Below are 22,318 nucleotides of genomic sequence, written 5' to 3'. Positions count from 1 at the left end.
ATGGTTAAAACATTATAAATCTAGGTACGAAACCTATAAAAATGTAAACTAAATCGGTATATGTTATTAAAATCTCTATAAAATATGTGATAATTTGATGTCTAATGATCATTTTTGACCGCTTATTAGATTTTTTTTAACGTTTTTCATTGAATTTCGAAAACTACTGGACCTGCCTCACCAAAAATTTAACTAATTTATCATTCCGATGTTCGATCAAGTTCGATCTCTCCGTTCTCTCAAAAACTGAATTCCCTGGCAAAGGCTGGACCTGCCTTTGCCAAAATGTAATCAGCACATATCTTTGTTAATAGGAATCACACACACATATATCTATTTTGTTCTCAGGTATGCTAAAAAATATTGGAAGTTATGTAAAATTTTTATTTTCGATTTTTTGTGATTACAATAAGTTACCCTACCGAAAGTTAAATACATAACATTCAATTATTACGTTAAAAGTACACAAACTTATGTACAAGGTAAAAATCAAATTATTAGGAAAATTGGGTCTGAGCTATCTCATGGACAAAGCATTATTAACAATATTTCTGAAACACGCAATGTCTAAATAAAGGTAAACTTATTTTAACTGAGTATTGTACCGAGCAATGAAAAAATAGCACTAATTGACCGATTGCAATCTTTTCAGGTAATTAGTTATTACTCAAATTATCAGATACCATCTGATAAATCTTTTTTTTTTATCAATTCCAAGAGAAAGTTTTACATTTATGACCATCATTATTAATGGATACTTTGGATGATATTTAAAGTTTTCATTAGAAAAAAACCTTATAGAAATGTATCTTGCAAAAGAACACAAATTTATATGCAAACCATCTAGTGAGCAAATAGCGCTTGATTTAGAACAAGATTTATGAAAGATGACAAGGATAAAAATTCTCCATGCGTCGCGACTGTCGCTTCAATTTCTAAAAAGCCGTATTCATATGAAAGATAATATTTAAGTGAATTACGGCAACACGCTAGAGAACCAGTCATAAAACTCGACTTTGCTATTTTCAATTCTATTTTAATAAAACGGTTGTGATTTAAAACTTTCAAGTGTAACTCCACTTTAATGAGAAAATTTTTCATTTTAGTTTACAACTATCTGATATTCGTATATTGAGACAATTGTTGATATTATTAAATCTAAAAGATATAGTCAAATTTAACATTATTATTCCTTCAAGGTACATCATATGCTATATAAAAAATAATACTAGTGGTTCATGGCATTGTGCCTTAAGGCAAATTGCTGAAACTTAATTCAGTAATTGTTTTGTTATTTGAACAGATTGATATTTAGGGCACCTAGAAGATTATCCTCTCTAGTTGTCATTGTCACTTTTTAACATACATCAATAGTATTCTTAGACTTTTTCACTTGACATTTTTAGATCTATAATCTTGAACTAAAACTAAAATCTGATATCATCACTGCTTGAGTATGAGTATCCGACTATATCAACAAGAATCAGAAGATTCTTGGTGATAGTATGGATTATTATACACGCATCAGGACGTTCATGAGGAGGGTATTAAAACAAAACAGAAAATATATAAACACACTTATAACAACTGTATGATGATATCGCTGAATAATTTCCTGAAAAGATTTTATTTATGCCGAGCATAGCACTCGAAAAATTAAGGTTTTTTTTTAACGTCCCGAAGGAGAAGTTTGTTTCTTGCCAAAAAATCCGATTTGCTAAATGTTGCTTTCTGTCGACGCGTCAAAGCATTCTGAATCAAACAATCGAATCCACGTGTTAGGCCACAATTTTGAATCGATTTCAAAAACTGTTCGAAAGATATTGGTTGGGAATCGCGTTGATAAGTTTTTAGTAAAGATCGGCCGGGTCGTTTTTTGGTAACTAGTGTTGATTTTTTTTTGATGATTTGTATAATGATAGATTTCGTAGCCTGAAATATCATACTAAAATATTATAGGATTGGAATAAGCGGTTGAATTATAAAAATTCATCAAAGTTTAGAATATCGCCGTGTGCTTGAACGATTCTAATCAGAATCTATGCCGAAGCATAAGTATTCGTGTTTCGTAGATATCTACTACAGTTGACGTCAAGATTTAAATAAAATACATTTTTAAAACCCAAAATAGATAAAATGGAATGTGTTAAACAAATTAATTTAATTAGAGATATTATAAATAACTTTCGAAAATATCAATTGAAAATCGTTTTGTTCGAAACCTCTATTTTTGGAATAAACAGTTAAATATTTTATCTAAATAGCTAATTCAAGCTAAATAGCTAATAATCGACTCCATCAATAATAATCAGCAGATTCTTGTTGACAACGTCGATTATTTACACGCATCGGGAAGTTCATGCAATTTGCCTTGAAGCAAAATTCTACTTACAACTTACAACTAGTTTAATTTTAGATCTTTGAGAAATATGTAATCAAAAAAGTATGTGCTTGTAAACGTAAATTTTGTCACTCGTCGAAAGCAATTTTGATGGATCTTAATTATTTCGAGCTCATAGTTGAGTACTATTTAGAGCATTACCCATAATAATCACTGGTTTTTAAAGAGAACTTTTGCCCATATGAAGCTTTCTTCTTAAATATACATATGTATGTCTCTCATTCCTCAGCATATAAAAATTAGGTCGTAGTCGAACACGTACAGTGTTCAAATAATCAATTTGCCGATGCGAACGCGACTTAATACAAATTTATGCCTTTATGTGTACACTGTACGCAATAAAAACGGTCCGCCAATTAAGCGCAATCAGAGCATAGTGCGCGGGCGGACGGCCACTTCCGACGTTTCGATGCGCTTCAACACGTTGCCGCAGCAACTGTTACGTGATAATTGAAGTTCAATGTCGAAAATCAGCACACGCACATCCTGACGATTAAGAACAGTGCCGAGACGGGCAAACCGAAAGCAGGAACACTATCGCAGAAAGTGTTCAACAATTCATATTGTTGGCTTGTGGAAAAGCACAATCAAAAAAACCATACTTGATACATAAACGTTCTCATCATGGACCTCTGTAACATCATATAAACCTATGGGTCATTTAACTATTACTATACTATACTTGACGGATAAGTAAAGTGATGTCACCAACTTAGCTTTCGGCGACTGCACTCTATCAACCAGCAGTGCCAGAGGGTAACAACAATCATCCATCAAGTCATCGAAGACGAGCAATACCGTTCGGCAGTGTTCCTGAACGTATAACAGGCTTTTGACAAATCCTGCCATGAAGGACTATTAGCCAAAATTAAATTATGTTTACCAATAAAAATGTGTTTAATATTAAAATCTTACTTAACAAATAAGAATTTTAGGATCAGAGAGGCTGTGTTATAAATCCACCCGATAAAAGCAGGAGTTCCGCAGGGAAGCGTGCTAGGACCAAGTCTGTTTACAATATATAAGCACGTGACACTAAATTCGAACACCACTTAACCACCCTCAGTGCAATTGCCGATGACACCATGATCATGTCTACCCACGAGAATCTGGAAATTGCCTTGTCAAATTTACAGGACCAACTATTTTTTTATTCAAATATATACTGCAATCTGTATATATTTTAACATTAAGCACCAAATGCTGACAAATATATGAGAAAGTTGAATACAAATTATTAGGAACACCCACTGGTCTACTAGAGCTACAGGACCATATATTGGAACTAAAAACATGAATAATAAAGTGAACAAGATAAATAGAAAATAAAAATAAACACAGATAAAACTAGTGGAGTGCATGGCATAGTGCCCTAAGGCAAATTGCTAGAACTTTCCATACCGTAATTAAAAATATTGATAAATTTACACAAAATTTGTACACATTATTAAAATCTTTGTAAAATATCTGATAATTTGATGTACATATGTCCATTTTTGACCACCAAATGACATTTTTTTAACTTATTTTTATTGAAAGCCCATAACCGCTGGACCTGCCTGCCCAAAAATTTAATCAGTTCTTCATCTTGTCAATACAAGTAAAATGTTTTTAGAATTATTAAAATAAGACGCGCCGTTCTCTTAAAAACTGAGTTACCGTTTCGGCACTTTCTGCCCCGTATCTTCGGAACGACTAGATCTACCAAAATCTAATCAGCACGTCTCCTTATCAATACGAATCGAATGTTTTTTTAATTATTCAAATCGGTTGATCGGTGTTCCCAAAATCGTCGACGAAAATTTGTATCCGCACGCACACATACACACACACACACAAATACATCCATTTTTTCTAAGGTTCAAAAACCTTTGAAACATATAGATGTATAAAAATTTTCATTTTCGATTATGTATTTTGCGATTACTATAACTTACCCTACGGGAAGTTAACAAGGCACGTCGCATTCACCACTGTATTAACACTTCTGTATTAATCAACATTATAGAAATAACAACCTGCTCGAATGTTAAATGCATCTGGACCGTTTACTAACGTAGAATATACATATTCAACAAAAAAGAAAACAAATGATGCAACAATTCAGGCAGCTCTACTGGCTGATAGGAAGAAAATCTTAAATGTCATACAACAATAAATTGCTGATCTATATTTAGCTTTAGTTCTTCAGTATCACAGTATTAATAAGTTCTTAACTTATGCCTTATGTCGTTTTTGTAATTAGTTGTATTTTTCCAAAATAAATATCTTATCACGGTTCCTACTTAATTACAAGTTTTTGTTGGTAGTGAATGAACCTATGAGCATTGATTAAATACATAAATATCATTACAAAACAAACACCATGGCATTTTGTGCTTTCCCTACAAGTTATATTATATTATAAAAAGCATTATTATTGACTTTGATAATATTGCATGTAGATGACTAAATATTAAAATCAGTAACTATCAGTTAACAAGATTTATCTTAATGATACTTAAGTAGCATGTTACATGTTACTCTATGAAAGCTAGAAAAGCAAGAAGAGGTAAATAAAAAAGAAACCCCAATCTTTGCTTGTTCCTTTTTACGCCCTCTCCAATTTTTTTATGCCGACCCACATTCAACAAACTCAAACAATTCACAGTTCGCGGGTTTGTGGCTGATAGGTCCTATAAAATTCAATATCACAAAGGCACATAAGTCCGGCTCTGACTACTAGAGATTAATCCATAAATCCTCCGATCCCTACGCAAGAAGACAAACATCGGCCGAGAAAGACAGACGTAAACACGCGAATGAGCTTTCTCGGGATACGTGTGTGCGCGACTAATTAAGCAGCTGGTGATGTAATGTACACATTTGCGTTATCCGTGACAGAAGGCGAAGGACGGTGGTGAACAGTCGAGGATGAGGCCGTCAATAAAAGAAAAGTTCCTGTATCGGAAACACAGAAAACGACAGACCGACATAACGTATCTCAGAATAACTTTCATATAGAATATCGGTTATATTGAATCATGCTCCTGTGAACTACAGGTAAACATCAAATTAAAGCAATTTACACAATATTCTTCTTCCCTGTGCTAATTATTACAAATCAGATCATTGCATCTCAATTAGTGGTGCCAGGTTTTATTTGTCAAAGACACCAATATGTTGATACAGGTACAGGCTTGTAGTCTTCATTAAAATAGAACTAGCTGTAAGTGGAATTCTGTCTTAAGGCAATTAGGGCATCGTGCCTTAAGGCAAATTGCTGGAACTTCCCGTACCAAAAATTATTATTTTTTTTAAAAACGATTAAAATTGAAAAATTGAAAAAAAATTACTTAGAAAAAATAAGATTTTTGAGAAACTATAAATTAGACAAAAAATTACTTTTTTTTGAAAAAAAAAAATGGTTAAAAAAATTTTCTAAAAAAAAATTTTTTTTTTAGATTTTTTTAAAAAAAAAATGTTTTCCTTATTTTGACATATTTTGAAAGATCTGAACTTGTTTTTCAGAGCAATCGTACTGCTTTAACTGCATAGAGACGAAATATAAAGCGCGTAAGCGCGGCGTCGCTGTCTAACGGGTAAACATTGATACGGAACCCATAGGAAAATAAACAAAATTTATACTTATTGTTAAAATCTCTATAAAATATCTGAAAATTTGATGTGCATATGTCTAATGATCATTTTTGACCGCCAAATGGCATTTTTTTTTACTTTTTTCGATATATCTCCGAAACCGCTAGACCTGTCTTTATGAAAATTTGATCAATTCTTTATTTTGTTAATACAAGTAAAATGTTTTTTGAATTATTAAAATCGGACGCTCCGTTCTCTTAAAAACTGAGTTACCGTTTTCGGCACTTTTTGCCCCGTATCTCCGGAACGGCTAGACCTGCCTTCGCCAAAAACTAATCAGCACGTCTCCTTATCAATACGAATGGAATGTTTTTTGAATTATTCAAATCGGTTAATCCGTGTTCCCGAAATCGTCGACGAAAATTTGTATCCGCACATACATACACACACGCACACACACACACACACACACACACACACATACATCCATTTTTTCTAAGGTATGCCAAAATATTCAGAAACCTCTGAAACGTAAAGATATATAAAAATTTTCATTTTCGATTTTTTTGCGATTACTATAACTTACCCTACGGGAAGTTAATTAACCCTCCGTCGGTCGGCGTGGTCTGGACAGACTTTTTTCGACTTCAATTAAAAAAAAAATACTTCTAGTAATCCTATCGACTTGAAATTTCTTGACTTTTCCTAAAATTTCATTAGCTGTCGATCAATGAAAAAATCAGGACGAAAAAATGTACAGGAGGATAATTATAAGGATATTAACTTTTTTATACTTCGAACGGTCGGAAAGGTCTGTCTAGACCACCCATACATTTTGTATGAAATATACGCTTTTTGATATATGTAAACCAGTATTTTGTCTTTTTTCATGGTATTTTCTATTCAAACTGCGTTTTTTATATTCTTTGCTATGTGTTCTAACATGAATGTTAGTATTTTCATGACGAGAGTTCCTTGAAAACCTACCAAACTTATTGGTAATCGCAAACACTGAAAATCGGATGAGTAATGCACACATTCATTTCAAAGACGCCGAAAAAGAATAAATATTGTTTTTCATTGATTTAAAACAGAAAAATTAACAAAAAAAGCAACGATTTTTTTATATTTCTTGATTTTTTTATATAATCGTTAATACATAAGACACCAAAAACTCATTTATCCCATATAAATGAATGTAAAATGAATGGTGGTCCAGCCAGACCTTTCCGACCGATTAATTTTGAACAATATCAATAAACCAAGATATTTACACCTAATTTATTTTTAAAGCTAAGTTCTCTATATCATGAATGTTTGTGTTACACTTATACTTAATGATACATTTTCAATAATAATAATTGATTTGAATGGTCAATTTAAAAAATGACCACACAGATTTTTTCAAATAGAAAATAGTGCGAAAGCAATACAGCAATATTTGTATAATTCAAGCTTTAAATTTTTAAATGTATAAAAGTGCATATAAATCAATATCCTCGCGAACAAGCAACAAAAATATATTTCTACTTTTTGCTGTAAAAATAAAATACAAGCTGGAAATATACAAATGCTGGAACTTTTCGTAACGTAATTTAATTTTATATATTTTAAAAAATTATATATATTTAATTTAGACAAAATCGGAATGACAAATTAGAACCTTGAATTTTTTTGAACATTTTTGAAAATTTTGAAAACGATTGAAAGAAAAAGAATATTAAAAATTTTGAGATAATTTTTTAAAAATTATGAAATTTTCTGATTTTTTTTTTTAAATAATGATATTTTTGGAAACTTGAAAATTTTTGGAAAACTTAACTTTTTTAAAAGTTTGTGATACGCATCCATGTCGGTTGATCACTACTATCGACCGCCAACAAGCATTATTCTAAACTTTTTTTTACTGGATCTCCGAAACCGCTAGACCTGCCATTGAAAAATGTAATCAATTATTTATTACGTCAAAACAAGTAAAATATTTTTTTTAATCATTCAAATCCAATCTTCGCTTTCTCAAAAACTTAATTTCTATTTTCTGCTTTCTTTGCTCCTTATAAACTAATCAGCACCTCTCCTCATCAATAGAAATCGAATATTTTCTGAACCATTCATATTGGTTGAACCGCGTTTCCAAAATATCGTCGACAAAAATTTGTATCCGTACATATACAACACACACGCGCGCACACACACACACGCACACGAATCCATTTTTTATAACAAACATAAATCCATATTTTCTAAGGTGAACTAAAATATTCGAAAACCTTTGAACGGAAAATATATGTATATAAAAATCTTCATTTTTGATTTTTTGCGATTACTTATTAGTAGATTTCAATAAGCCATTAAGATTTTTTAAAAATTTCTTTTAAGCACTTGATATATTCCGACCAGTGGCGTAAGTAGACCCTCCGGGGCCCGTGGCAAAGTTATCCGGTGGGGCCCTATCGTGGTACTCAATTTTTAATTTATCTAATTTTGTTTAATAAATGTTAATAGTTATTTACACGCTGTTTTACTACTGGCTAAAACAATTTTTAATGAATTTTATCACATTTAGAAAACCAACTTCGACTAATTTATATTTTATGGCTTTAAATTATGAAATTATACAAAAGGTAGAAGAGTAAAGTATTGATTTAGAGGTATGATTATAATTTACTTGTAATTACATAAAACTTAATTTTCCTTGAAAATCAAACATAAAATATTAGTGAATAATTTCAACGTTAGAATAAATGGAAATTAAAATTAAACGTTTTTTAATAATTTAAAAAATTTTAATAAAAGTTTAAAAAAATACCACTTTCTTAAATTTAATTATTACATAACATTCTATTAACAATTTTACTGTAATTAATTTTATTGATTAAGTAGTGACGATCTTTATGAAAATTTTTGATTTAAACAATACCCCTGATTCAAAACAGTATTAAAAAGTATTCATTTTCTCGGAAATCCAATCCGTTTCAATACCTTTTGGACGATTGTTTTTAACGAAGATGAAGACATTTGTCATTTAACTTCTTGAAGAAACAATAGTTACCTGGCAAATAGTTCAGAATCTGAACAAAAGTTTTTTTTATGGTACTGATCTATTGAATAATAATTATAAAATTTGTTTATTCTGAATTTCTAATATGTCTTTTTTATCTAAACAAATTATAGAGCTTTTAGTTAATTGATCAGTATCATTAGAAACTTCTATTGTATTGTAGCAAAATACTGAAATTTGGAACATATTAATTCATCGGAAAAAAACAAGATTTAATTTGTTTAATAATAATGTCCAATACTCGGTAAAATATTTTCACTTTTAACGAACTTCCAGTATCTTGAATATTAATTTCCAAAGCTTGTCAAAATAGCGTATTACCTTCCTGTGACGAGTTTTAAAAAAATCATGATTGATAAATCATTTTTCTACTACACTAGTGGCGTTTAATTTTAAATTTTCAAATTCATGTCAATAATTTTCTGAATATTACAACAAAAAACCTATAATAAAATATTTGCAGTTTGCAAACTTCTTTTTATGTGAAATAGTTTCATTTTGGATTTCAACAAAACGGAGTTTTAAAGCAAGAGTGGCATCAGAATGTCGTGCACATCTAGTAGGCTAAAATATTTTCAATGTTATTTCGTTATTAGATTCAAATCTTGATAAAATATTCCATATTTTTATATCATGGCCAAAATAATTAAAAATTCATAAACTGTTTAAAGAAAACGCGAAAAAAATTGTTTAGAATGTGTTGAAATTAGGCTTGCAACAAACAGTATAATCAGAAAAATACTGATTATAATAAATTAAATTAAGAAAGAGACTTGTCGGAGTCCACATGTCAGAAGTATAATCTGCTTCTGATGGTAAACTTTTAATTTTCAAAACCAAAAATAATGTTTGTATTTTCTGCGATAAAAAACCTAAGATAGCTCTTTATTTAGCAAAGGCTTACAACTCATGCACGTAGCTGTTAAATGATTAATATTAAATGACAATGACAAAAAATAATAATGTATTTTTTAAATAATGAGCAGGAGCTTAGCTACCGCCGTATCAGCCGTATCAAAAATACGGGGCCCCCAGGCCAGGAAGGCTCAACGAGCGTAAGCAGAAATTGATGAAAAATCTAAAGCAAAACAATGATTTATAAAAAATTAAATAACTTGGACGTAGTTATCGAGCGGTATTGAACTTCAAATTGTAAGCTAATGCTTTAAGAGAATTTATTTCTGCTGCAAAATATTTGAAAAAGATTTTAAAACTTTGTGTGTTCTTCACGAATATGATGATATTCAAAATTAAAACAAAAAAAAATACGTAAAAACTTTAGGACATAAATGACTACCAGACTGTCACTATTGTTCCAAAAAACAGAAACTTTAGAAAATCTAAAGATCACTTAATAATTCAGTTTTTCGAATATTCGATTAATAAATAATTAGAATGATAAATAACTATTCTTTAAATTTTATGTATTTTTGTATTTTGTGATAAAAAATTTCTTCTCAAGGGGGCCCCCAAACAAATTTTCATACGAGGCCCCGCGAAGGCGCGCTACGCCCTCATATTATTGAGGAAAGAGTTCTTCACGTGTTTTTTATCTTAAAAGTTGATGAAGTATAAATTATTAAAAGATAAAACACAATACTTTCGTTGTGCGTCGGCGACTTCTTTGGTTTTAACTAACTAAATATTCGGAATGTAAGTTCGATGCAAGCCTGGTTGAGTAATTAACTTCTACTTTGAAAATATAATATATAAGTTTCAAGTGAAATTGTGTGAAATTTCAAGTGTAATTTTTCAAATGTACAATGTAAAAATGTATTTCTGAGTCCGCGGTTTTCTGGGCCGGGGCCCCCTTCGGTCGGGGGCCCGTGACATTTCGCCACCCACGCCACCCTATAGTTACGCCACTGATTCCGACTATGTCTCAAACCACATTTCAAATTATTTTTAGTTGCTACATGTTTACCTTCTACATTGCTACATTGAAGATATGGAAAAGTAATATATGAATTCGATTCAAAAGTTCTACATCAATATTGCCAATATAAATAGAAATAAATACTAAACATAATATTTCTACGTGACCTTAGATCAAAAATTATTTCATAACAAAACATTGCTGCTTAAGTTACAAAATTATTATTTAAACATCTAAATTTGAACTAATTATATTTATTAGCTGGACTTGGCAGATACAAATGAGACAAGGTAGTATCTACTGACTCATTAGTATGCGGTGAATAAATTTAATCATACAGTATACAGTGTCAAATTCAGGGATGCAAACTGCATTTTCTGACGTGTTTAATCCAATAATGCTCAACAGAAACCTGGATCAAATACTCCATGTACAACGGTATCTAGACACTTAGTGATTGCATTCTATCAAAGTTCGACAACTAGATTTGAGGAGTTAGGAGAAAATTTTAGTAGTATCTATGGTACTTGAAGTATGATATATAATCTAAAGTTAATAACAAAACATACGTCTAAAGGTGAGTGTATAATTGTTTATAATCACGAGTAAAAAGCAATACCGGCCGCCATCATACTTTATCAAAAAAAAAAGGTAAGGTTTACATAACCTCTAGAATATGTGGTAAATAATAATGTATGTAATCTAGTAAATAATAATGTAAAGTATGTCCAAAAAAGACAATTTTGCGAAAGATACATTAAATTAATAGTTTTTCTAACTCTAATAATTAATTCTTCTGCCGAAGTTTCATACGAAGAAAGGTTGTAAGGAGTGTGATCTTTATAAAAAATAAACATATTTATAATGAATGTATTTCAATAAAACATGAGTCTGAAAACCTATAATAGCAACAAAAGCAAAATTTATGATAGTAGTGAGTGTTAATTTTGTTTATTATGTTCAACAATATAGATTTAGATTATAAATTTTAAGTTCCTTGTCCTATCAAATAACTAAACTACATTGATTAAATAGAGTACCCATTATTCCGTAAAACTACTTTAAAATTAAAAATAAAATAATAAATATTCTTGTTCCCTGGCAATCGCTTTTGAAAATAAAAAACAGCAAAATAAAAGGAGCAGATGACAACTTTTGAAAAACAGCAAAATAAAAATAAAAATTCACTGAACATAGTTAGATCGTTGTTTGATATGTGTTATTTGTTTTAAAGTAGTTGGATTTAGTTTTCATAGTACTATAACTAAGGTGACCATACGTCCAGGTTTGGCCGGGACAGTCCCGGATTTACACCTTGTTTTTTTTTTAAAGCAAAATTTGACCCGTATTTGGATCTTTTGTACCGGGTAAAAATTTAAATTGTAATGTTCCATTTCACAAAAAACTAGTAGGGCGCATGGAATCGTGCCTTAAGGCAAATTGCTGGAACTTCCCGTACCAAAAATTATTATTTTTTTAAAAAGAATAACATTGTTGAAAAAAATTTACTTCGAACAAATTAGATTTTTGAGAAACTATAAATTTGACAAAAAATTACTTTTTTTGAAAAAAAAAATGTTTTCTTTATTTTGACATATTTTGGAAACTCTGAACTTTTTTCAAAGTAATCGTACTGCTTTAACTGAATAGAGACGAAATGTCAAAGCGCGTAAGCGCCGCGTCGCCGTCTAACGGATAAACATTGGTACGGAACCCATAAGAATGTAAACAAAAATTATACTTATTATTGAAATCTCTGTAAAATCTGATAGTTTGATGTGCATATGTCTAATGATCATTTTTGACCGCCGAATGTCATTTTTTTTTACTTTTTTCACAAGATCTCCGAAACCGCTAGACCTGCCTTCATGAAAATTTGATCAATTCTTCATGCCACAATGTGAATGTGGCATGCCACATGCCACAATGTGAAATGTTTTTTGAATTATTAAAATCGGACGCTCCGTTCTCTTAAAAACTGAGTTAATATTTTTGGCACTTTTTGCCCCGTATCTTCGAAATGGCTAGACCTGCCTTCGCCAGAAACTAATCAGCACGTCTCCTTATCAATACGAATCGAATGCTTTTTGAATTATTCAAATCGCTTCATCCGTGTTCCCAAAATCGTCGACGAAAATTTGTATCCGAACACACACACACACACACACACACACACACACATACATACATCCATTTTTTCTAAGGTATGCCACAATGTTCAGAAGGTTTTGAAACGTAAAGATATATATAAAAATTTTCATTTTCGATTTTTTTGCGATTACTATAACTTGCCCTACGGGAAGTTAATTAACAAAACCAGGAAAACATACGAATAAGCGCTAATTTTTCAAGTTAATTATAAAGAATTGACCCCCTCCGTCCCGGATTAGCATAGCTAAAAATAGCCTTTTCGGTTTTGACTTTAAAAAAATATGGTCACCTTAAGTATAACTCCCAAAGTCAAATTGGATCTTTGTACCCCGCTTTATCCTATTCTAATTTTTTTTATAGTAAGCAAAAAATAAAAAAACACAAAAGATAAGCGTTCCTTGTACATTTTATTAACATTCGCATATGACATAACGTGGTAAACACTGACATTTATCATTTCATTTAATGTAATGACAACAACTTTGAACTGACAAGGGAAAAAAGGATTTATTTCCTCCTCTCGGTGCCAGCGCAAATGGGTCATTTAGCCCCCCGCAGCGCAAAACGTAGTAGAACGACAAATGAAAAACTCGACGAACTGAAAGTTAATGTCTCCATCACCTAGATCAAAGCTTCTCAGATTAAAAACTAATTGGTAAAACAAACTATTAAATTACCAACTGCTGTGGATAATTATATATTAATGCCATTGTATAATAGATTATATGTATAAATATAGAAAAATGTAATGGGATATAATAAAAGGAAAACCGACGTATTTTGAAAATAATATAATTGTTTTTGTAAATGATGATGTTTGTGGTTTAGTTTACATGTGGGTGGGGTAAAAATAAAATGCAAATTTAATTAATAAAAGCATTTTCACAAGATCTTTTTTAATTAATAGTTATTCTAACTCCGCTGATAAATATTTCTGGCAAAATACAAGGTACACAATACCAAAGTTATATACAGTGTGATCTTTGTAAGAACCGTGCCCATGATATTTATAATTTGCATTGGTTTAACATTGTATCTATTATTTCGTGAAATCCACTTAAAATTAAGACATTTTATCTGCTTGCCTCTTGGCTGTCCCATGTTACCCCGTCAATGAGGTAAAATAGACCAGGTGACAAATTTTTGAAAAATGGCAAAAATAAATAGTTTTACAATGATAAATTAAGTTACTGAACATACCAAATTTTTTTGATGTAATTTGTTTGGTTTATACTGTAAAATTACTTGAAGTCAAATTGGACCTTTATGCTCCGCCCTACCCAATACTAATTTTTAGAGGTATAAAAGTAATATTTGATAATTGTTTAGAAAATTCAGGCATGACAAAAAAAGCTTAGAACGTTTCGTTTTAATAATAAAAATAGTTTGTTTAACCAGTTAACTGCGATTGGCAAATAAAGACACCATGAAGAAGTGGCAAAATTTGAAGTATTGACGAGTATATTCGTCATGTGTATAAAAGTGGCCGTTTGCTATTTTAATTGAAAAACATTTCATAATCTGGAACATCAAGCTGCAAAATATTTTGAGGAAATCACTTCATAAAATTATTAGTTATAAGTGGAATTTTATCTTGGAGAGATAAAATGTTGTTAAGTTGATCTTGTTTGAACTTCCCGAAATGTGTACATAATATACTTAAAATTAAAAATTAGCTATTTTTTAACATTTTCATACAGTTTATTTTAAAAATATTTATTTTATCATCAAAAACTATTCTTACTCTCTTAATGCAATTTGTTGAAATTCGTAATAAAAACTAAATTTAAACTAATAATCAAAATATTTAATTTCGTATCCAGTGAAAAAATAAGATACTAAAAAGAAAAAATCCTAAAGTGTTATAATATTAAAATGGTTAGATTTTTCGAAGTAAAAGTAATCGTTTATATCACATCAGTACAATCGATAACTGAAGGGCAGGCATAGCCACGTTTCTTCTGGAATCTCAAAAACACTTCGCAGAACAATAGTTATTTGTAACATTTTACACTCGTAAAAGGTCATAATATAAGAATAGAGTATTTTATTGAGAAATATTGACCATTACCTATATCCTTTTATTATTATTCAGTTATAAACGATTATGTCCGAAAGTACTGATGTGTGAACGAAAATGCTACTCCAAAAACACATTTTATTCTACAAATAAATATTTTTAAATCATTTTAAAATACATTGTAAAAAAACACAGTAATATTATTGAATATCTGTCTAAAACACTGAAGATCTGCTATAAATAAAAAAAAATGAATGTAAACTTGACAATAAATGACAACGATTACTTGAACATATTTTCTTGCTATATATATATATATATATATATATATATATATATATATATATATATATATATATGTTACAAAAATTAACAGCAATATTTATACAAATCTTGTTCCCAGTGAAAATAATTTTCTTCATTTGTTAATAAGAACTTTAACACGAATAAATTGATCACAATGAATTAATTTCGACTAATTACGATTGCTAATTTCAGTCTGTTTAATGTTCCAGATTAATTTTCTTTTGTGTAACATCTCCGACGTCTTCCAAATTAATACTTCGCTTTGATAATAAAAACATCTTCATTAAAGTATATAAAGCATTCAAGACAAAAATCCAATAAAACGTGTACTTTGGAAAGATGAATAAGAAGATTAATATTTATAACCCATGTAATATATATATATATATATATATATATATATATATATATCTTTAAAATAAAAAAGGTTTATGACGCCCCGAACATAAAAAATCGAAGTGAGAAAAAGTAAATCGTTTCACAAAGAAATTTCTGAAAATATTGTTTTTGACCGAAAATTTTCCATATTGATATTGAGTATAAATAACAATGTAAAGTAACTACTGTATGGGAACTATTTCTATATAATATATCTATATAATTCGATATTGTAGAGAAAAATAAAATGAGCGCATCGTAAATAGATTTATAACAAAGTGTTCAATCCTCAATACTGATGTCTTCAGTTTCTCAAACATTATTCTATTCAATTTATTATTTATATATAAAGCTCATTGCTACTTGTTTATTGCTATTTACTTTAACTTTCATATATCCTCGTAAAAATTATAAATGAAGTAAGTTCTATGACACAAGATATATATTTTAAATACATAATTAATATAATAAGAAATTTTTTATTCATTAATTTTAATTTTATTTTTATTTATTTATTATTGAATATTGTATCAAATATATTAATAAAATGCAATAACTGTATACTAACTAAATTATAGAGCAAAAATAAGTAGAAAATAATAAGTTAAAATATTATAAAAAGCTAATATTTCTTTCAAAGTTTTATAATTGATTTGTGATTTGTCTATAGTCAAACTTATAGTCCATAGTGAAATATTTGCCTTCAAAATGTAGTAGTTGCATATTTAAATTTATTAACAAACATAACTAGAATTGATTTTCAATAAATTTCAATTCTAAAAAGGTCTACAATTACGTATAGAGTTTTATTATTTCTATAAATATAAAATCAAATCAATCACGAGAAATTCGTTCTTATTTGAAAAAGATGATAATCCCAGTCTTAACTCTGAAGAGGGATTTAGCACTAGATATTTTCGAAAAGAACCTATATAGTGCAGTAAACGGAGAGGAAAGAAGGGTATAACCTCTGAATTTTTTTACTGTGCTCCGAATTTCATGAAATTTTAGAATTAGGTTCATCTTACCCTCAAATTCAAAAGTGAAAACAATTCGGGTTGCGCCATCACCCCCCGGGGGGATGACCCCCCTTCTCAATTGTGTAATTACATTTTTTTAAAATAACGTCGGAAATCGATAGAAGAGCTAATTATAATAAAAAAATGTCTTTTATAGTTTTTCAAAAAAACTAATACTTTTCAAGTTACTGGCCACTAAAGATTCATATGTTTTTGGCGTTTTTCTTCGTCTTTTTGCAAATATCTCCTAAATTATACATTTTAACGAAATTCATGTAATAAACAAAATAATGTCAATAAAAATCTTAATAAATCGGTATTACAAAAAGTGTTCTAGGAAAAATATTAAGCAAGATTTGAAAGAGCAAAGTCGTTTTTTATTTCGTTCAAGATTTAATTGTTGTATTTAAAGCCATCTAGTGTCGAGGTTTTACATTTTATGCATTTCGGTAAAATTGGGTTTTATAGTGCTCAACATAAGCTTTAAAATGAGTGCTGTTACAAGTTTTTTGTGTGTAAAATGAGTGAGCTATCACGCAAATAAGAAGGCATATACGAAGTTTTTTTCTTTTAAATCATATGGTTTAATGAGCGCCATTTCCACCAGAATTAAAGTAATTTACATTCCATCTAGAATTCACTTCATTATAGACATCTTGATGGATTCTAGTAAATTCACTACTTTAGTACAAACTATTTTCAGAAAACTCACGATTTTATAAAAACTTTTTTTTTCAATTTTTTTAAAAATCGAAATTATTTTCATTATATCTCAAAAAGAATAAAAGATACGTATAAAAGCTTATAGATAAAAATCAAAGGAATCTTTCTGACTTATTATTGTTTTTTATTATTTTTCTTTCACACAAAAATTGACAGAGTTATGAATGTTTAAAGACTGCGCGACCGCGCAAATTGGAAAAAAAAGTTTTTATAAAATCGTGAGTTTTCTGAAAATAGTTTGTACTAAAGTAGTGAATTTACTAGAATCCATCAAGATGTCTATAATGAAGTGAATTCTAGATGGAATGTGAATTACTTTAATTCTGGTGGAAATGGCGCTCATTAAACCATATGATTTAAAAGAAAAAAACTTCGTATATGCCTTCTTATTTGCGTGATAGCTCACTCATCTTACACACAAAAAACTTGTAACAGCACTCATTTTAAAGCTTATGTTGAGCACTATAAAACCCAATTTCACCGAAATGCATAAAATGTAAAACCTCGACACTAGATGGCTTTAAATACAACAATTAAATCTTGAACGAAATAAAAAACGACTTTGCTCTTTCAAATCTTGCTTAATATTTTTCCTAGAACACTTTATGTAATACCGATTTATTAAGATTTTTATTGACATTATTTTGTTCATTACATGATTTTCGTTAAAATGTATATTTTAGGAGATATTTGCAAAAAAACGAAGAAAAACGCCAAAAATATATGAATCTTTAGCGGCCAGTAACTTGAAAAGTATTAGTTTTTTTGAAAAACTATAGAAGACATTTTTTTATTATAATTAGCTCTTCTATCGATTTCCGACGTTATTTTAAAAAAATGTAATTACACAATTGAGAAGGGGTGTCATCCCCCCGGGGGGTGATGGCGCAACCCGAATTGTTTTCAATTTTGAATTTGAGGGTAAGATGAACCTAATTCCAAAATTTCATGAAATTCGGAGCACAGTAAAAAAATTCAGACCTAAAACGCTCCGTTTACTGCACTAATACATCAGTAACGATCCATTAAATCGAATTTAATGAGCAAGAAAATCTTGTGTGCTTATTTCGAACCGGTTCTCTAAAACACGATAAATCGTAATATTTTCGCAATGATTAATTCTAAGGATTATATTGTGCAGTGATTGACAGTATAATCACTCATCTCGTAAACTGGAAGATGTAAATTTTTGAAACTTTAAGAGAAGATAAAATGAGAACTATAGGATTCTAAGTTTGAGCTGAAAACACCATAAATTCAAAATATTTGAAGCATAAAATCAATTATAGTGAAATGTATGTAAAATAATTGAATCCCACATTCAACTTCTGAAGATAACGTAATCATCCATTAAATGCTTATAAATAGTTCGGTCTGTACGGTCAATACAAATTAAATTGTTCTTTGCTGTGGGATTTCGACCTTCCTTTGTAAACTCTGTTCGAAGCAGACCTCAAAGGATAAAAAGGTCCGTCCCGCATCAAACCTTCCTAATCCAGAGCACCTAATTCCCGGCGTCAAACAAGAAACTAAACGAGCAAGTGTAATTGTATAGTTTAGCACGCAATCAATTACAGAATGCTGATTAAGAATTAATTGTGGATATCGGATTATATCTGAGACCTTCCTCCTCGAACGGAGAATTTATGACACCAGTAAAATGCAGGGAAATCAGAGATTAGGTACTTGCTATGAGCCGTATCTGGAAAAGCTATTATCCCAAATGGACATAATGACCGGTTTAATAATTTATAATATTAATCAATTATTAAGTATAGGGGCTCTGGAAACTATAACGTGCTCGCATGCAATGGGCTATGTCCGTATGCAAATAAATTAACTAGGGCAGGAGTAACCAACTTTACTCAAACACATACAAAAATACATATACGATACATGTACAATACTGATATTTCAAATATTTTTTCTCGATTCGATGTTTCATTTGAAAAATGTATTAAAAACTGTATATTCTTTGTAAAACAGTTGAGTGTTGCACAAGTGTAATACTCAAGTTCTGTCAATAGTGTAAAAAATTAATATTTAATATATACTAATATTGAAACAAAACTAGTGGTGTATGGTATCCTGCCTTAAGGCAAATTGCTGGAACTTCCCGTACCGTAACAAAATGTTCGAGGAATAATAAACGTTTTCAAATAGATTATTATAAATAAATACTGTAATATTGTCTAATATATTTTATAAGAATTATATAAACTGAATTGCAAAGTTAAAACTATTTTTTAAAGAATATAAGTGAGCTTTAGAACTTTAGCAAGAATTAAAATTAAAATATGAATTATTTTCGATATACAACAAAAATTTCTTTTTGAAAAAAAAAAGTTTTTTCCAAAAGCAATTGTTTCGTCAACACAAGCAGAAAGTTTTTTTAATCATTCAACTCGAATGCTTAGTTCTCTCAAAAACTAGCATTTTTTGTACATTTAGCTCCGTATCTTTGAAACGGCTAGACCTGCCTTTTAACAAATCACCACTTTCAACCCATCATTACAAACTGAATGTTTTTTAGATCATTCAAATCGAATGCTCCGTTCTCTCAAAATCTCGACACTCTTTGCTCTCTCGGCATTCTTTGCTCTGCATCTCCGTAACGGCTAAACCTGCCTTTGCCAAAAACTAATCAGCACATCTCCCTATCGATAGGAATCGAATGTTTTTTGAATCATTCAAACCGGTTGACCCGTGCGCCCGAAAACGTGACCGAAAAAATGCAAACAAACAAAAAACACACACACATCCATTTTTTCTGAGGTATGCCAAAATGTTCAGAAACCTTCAAAACGTGAAAATATGCAAAAATTAGCATTTTCGATTTTCGGCCCATTACTATAACTACGCTAAGGGAAGTTAATTGTACAAAAACATTTAATACAATGCAGATTCCAAAGAAATATTTGACTGAAACAGTTTCAACTCAATCAAGTACGTATTGTGAAAGAATTAATGATGCAACTTTCGTCCGTACTGCTCAAACGAGCTGTTTTCAGATGGAAATACATGTTATAAATTCTTTTGCAGAAAAATTAAGAAAACTTAAACATATATTGCATAATCGAAAGTACATATAATTAATAATAAAAGCAAAGCATTTACCTTAATTTTAATTTTAACAATATTCTATTGTACATGTAATACAAATATAACACAGATCCACAAAAAAAGTTGTCTATATTGGGCGTTAGGCATATATTTTCCAACGTAGTTTTTACCGCTGAACACAAATCTGAAGTCAAAATTGAGAGGTCAAATGGCAAAAAATTGGAAAAAAGTCTGATATAGTAATTCTTCTGCATAATACTTAAAATCTTATAATTTCTGCCGTTCCCTTGCCTCTTTACCTTAAATGACTATTGAGTTTCAATTAAATGACCTATTAAATTTTTTTGTATAATTCAGTAGTTTTTGCAATCATATTTACTTCTCATTGTTCCTGGGTAATCTGCAACCTTTTGTGTAATTAATATCTGAAGATATTTTGGCAAATTATTGCTGTTTTCTATAAAACATAATAGATCATTTTAGTAAATACTCAATAGTCATTTAAAGTAAAACGGGCCAAGAAACAATAGAAATTATGAGATTTTAAGAATCATGCAGAAGAATTACTAGATTGGAGATTTTATAATTTTTTCCAATATTTTGCCTCTTGACCTCCAATTTTGACTTTGGGTCTGTGTAATTGATTAATGTACACAAAAAACAAAAATAGAATGAATATGCATGTGGAAATAAAACATAACATTTGACCTTCAAAATTTCACTTCCACAATTTTCATTATTATCCAACAATGTTTCTCTCAATAGAAATCAAGTAGTAAAAGTATTATAAATAGTATAAATAATGAACCTATTATAATTTTAACTGAACAGTAAGAAATGTGTGTGTATTGATAATAAGTCTAATATCAACTTATGTTACAATACATTGAAGTATTGATAATTGAAATTAATATTCTCTGAGAATTTTAAAAGAAATTCAAGTTAACCAAACACTTAAAAACAAATTTTCCGATTTTCCAAGGTCAAAATTTTAACATTTTAAGAAAAAAATTTTTGTTTCCGACTTTTGAATTAATAAATATAAACATAATTCTGAAATAAAACTTTATATATCACAATTCCGAAATCAGTTTAAATATACATAATTGCCATAAATTCTCTCTTAAATGAACGGCATTGATTGAAGTATCTTGTAGAGAAATTGTTTTATCATTTCATCGAAAACAATTTTACTTAAAAAGCTAAACAAAATATGCATTTTCCTTAAAAAATTTTTAGATCACCACAAAATTACTTCACTTTCATATAATACAATGCACTAGAACTTTTAAAATAAATATATTCTTTGTACCCTTTACTATGACAATTCGCTACATGGCTACATCATTTACTTGCATATGAAAAAAACATTTTCTTCGCATTTTCAAGATATGCGGAATATGCAGCAAAAGCTCATCGAAATTGTGACATGAAACAAGAAATCTTTTTATTCCATATCATAGTCGGAAAATCTATTATTAAGGATTTATGCTAGAAGAATATCCGTTAGTCATGCTGACATGTCATAGGTTGTCATGCTGACATGTCATAGTGACTAGTAAAAACGACATTTTATTTTTTATGTGTGACAAGATGATTTATACTCATCTTCTGATGAGGAATGCTATTAAATTCTATCAAAACCGATTTATATTTAAACATTTTAAATTTCCTAATCATTTGACAATTCTCGACAAAAGTAAGAGCGTGTATGAATTTAAGCAGATTTAAATACTATTTT

The 22,318-nt window shown here is 29.7% G+C and overlaps 1 protein-coding gene across 2 annotated transcripts in view; it reads right to left on the bottom strand.

The window, feature by feature from the left end:
* Positions 1–22,318, bottom strand: part of LOC113378001 (beta-arrestin-1) — a gene marked incomplete at its 3' end in the record, with an annotated part of 290,018 nt that overhangs the window by 40,438 nt on the left and 227,262 nt on the right.

This window comes from Ctenocephalides felis, unplaced genomic scaffold, assembly GCF_003426905.1.
Source record: "Ctenocephalides felis isolate EL2017-DRISC unplaced genomic scaffold, ASM342690v1 CF-g0.4_SCAFFOLD_01886, whole genome shotgun sequence".
Lineage (NCBI taxonomy): Eukaryota > Metazoa > Arthropoda > Insecta > Siphonaptera > Pulicidae > Ctenocephalides > Ctenocephalides felis.
This window is presented reverse-complemented; position numbering and strand designations above follow the sequence as displayed.